General features: G+C 36.4%; 1 non-coding gene across 1 annotated transcript; it reads left to right on the top strand.

The window, feature by feature from the left end:
- TRNAR-UCU (transfer RNA arginine (anticodon UCU)) lies at nt 1-73 on the top strand. Its single transcript has one exon. It is a non-coding gene; the product is annotated as a tRNA-Arg (tRNA).
- Nucleotides 74-2404: the final 2331 nt, after the last annotated feature.

Raw genomic sequence — 2404 nt, forward strand, 5'->3', positions numbered from 1 at the left:
GCGCCCATGGCCTAATGGATAAGGCGCTTGACTTCTAATCAAGCGATTGTGGGTTCGAGTCCCACTGGGCGTGTTTTCCTCTGTTGACTTATGTTTTTTTTATTTACCTTTATTCTTTCACAATTACGGTTTTACCCTCTTCACACTTGATTTGTTTCTTATTTATTTATTAATCTTTTATTTTATTTTTTATCAAAACCCCTCTTCACACTTGGCACATTCATAATCTTATCATAAGTTTGTGAGCTGTAGTATCATTCCATGCATAATATAGGAGATTAATTCATACTCTTAATGAATTTCTTTTTTAACAAAATTCGCATGTTATATTTGTGAAAAATGATCAATTAATTTATGAAATTGTAATCTGTTATGATAATTAGTAGATGTCTAATTCTTGTAATCCGTTATGATAATTAGTGGATGATAATTAGTGGATGTCTAATTCTTCTTTTTCACCCTAATTATGATTGATAGCATTGCAAATGTCTGTATTAGGACATTCAAGCAGAATCAATATGAAGGCATAGACTAACGGACGTCTAAATAACTCTTTGTCTTATTGCAAGGTCAAGTAATAAGTGTTAAGCATTATTATGAAATAGTACTTTCCCACTATTATTGGAAAGCTAGGGGCTAGCTACCTTGAAGAAAGCAAAACGTATATGTTCCATTACGAGGAAAAAGTTTGATGGAAATTTTGATTAATCTCTATGATTAGTTGATTACATTACGGTAACGCACAAGTCACTTCACTACTCTTGAAATGCGAGTCTTATTTTTTGTCAAGTTTTGGGTACTTCTTGTACTTTTTCACTTGATAAGATATTTCCTTCGAGTTGTGTTTGAATGAAGGAAAAAAAATCACAGAATTTGAAAAAAAATCGGAATTTTTATTTCTAGGAGTTGTATATATTTTATCCGTTTGGAAAGTTATCATACAAATATCCAATTTCCACGAAGGAAAAAAAAATGTGGAATTTGGAGTGTTTTATCTATTTATTATTTTTTAAGTGTAAAAGTAAAAGAGAATTGGTCTACTCATTTCATTTCATATCCCCTTTATATAGGGATAGAATTACAATGAAAATATCAATTAACATCAATTACAATAATGATAGTAAATATTGATTGTGATGTGATTGCAATTCCTTGATTTCCTTTTCGTCAGTTACTTTGATGAAGACACATAATGTGCTTTTCCTTTAACACTCTCCTTTGTGCCAAGTCCAAGACGAAACGGTGCATGAGTTGTTGCGCGCCTCACTAAAAACCTTGCCAAGTAACAATAAGAACCCTGTGGGACAAAAAATACACATTGGTCGAAGGAAAAGAGCACGACGCACCTTGTACATTTGAGGATGACATGTGTGTGTTAGACTCCCCCTAACATCTACACCTCCCCCTGATCCTTACATTAATCAAGGGAGCTTGGAAAGTCTTCGCATTTCTATGTTTTTCACATGTTTCTCAAATGTGGCATTAGGCAATGATTTGGTGAACAAATCTGCCACATTCTCCTCAGACCTTACTTGATTCACTTGAATATTGAGGAGAGCCTGTTGTTGCTGATTGTAAAAAAACTTTGGCGATATGTGTTTTGTATTATCACCCTTGATATAACCTAGCTTCATATGTTCGATGCAAGCTGCATTATCTTCATAAATGCAAGTAGGCTCTTAAGTGGTAGAACTCAAACCACTGGTCCCTCGAATATGTGTAATGATAGCTCTTAACCATATACACTCACGAACCACCTCATGTAGAGTAATGATTTCTGAGTGGTTCGAGGAGGTAGCCACAAGAGTTTGCTTGGTTGATCTCCAAGATATCGCCGTGTTCCCAATGGTAAATACATAACCAGTTTGGGAACGACCTTTATGTGGGTCAGAGAGATACCCAACATTAGCAAAACCAACCAAAACATCATTTGGGATTTTGGTGTAGTGAGTGGTGCTTTCGCCATCAACATTTCCTTTAGGGATTGCAGTTCCATCTGCGGTCCCTCTCGTCTCTCTGTAGGGAAAGAATAGTCTCAAGTCAATGGTTCCCTTTAGGTATCGGAAAATATTCTTGATACCATTCCAGTGACGCTGCGTTGGCGCTGAGCTAAATCTAGCTAACAAGTTCACTGAGAATGTAATGTCTGGTCGAGTACATTGGGCTAAGTACAATAATGCACCTATTGCACTTAGATAGAGAATTTCAGCTCCTAACACCTCTTCGTCATCTTCCTTTGGACGAAATGGATCTTTCTTTGCATCCAAACTTCGACTGATCATGAGAGTGCTAGCAGGATGCGCTTTGTCCATGTTAAATCGCCTGAGTATCTTTTGGACATACGCAGATTGGTGGATTAGTATTCCACAAACTCGGTGTTCTAGTTCAAGGCCTAGACAGAATC

Source organism: Rosa rugosa, chromosome 1, assembly GCF_958449725.1.
Source record: "Rosa rugosa chromosome 1, drRosRugo1.1, whole genome shotgun sequence".
NCBI classification, from domain to species: domain Eukaryota; kingdom Viridiplantae; phylum Streptophyta; class Magnoliopsida; order Rosales; family Rosaceae; genus Rosa; species Rosa rugosa.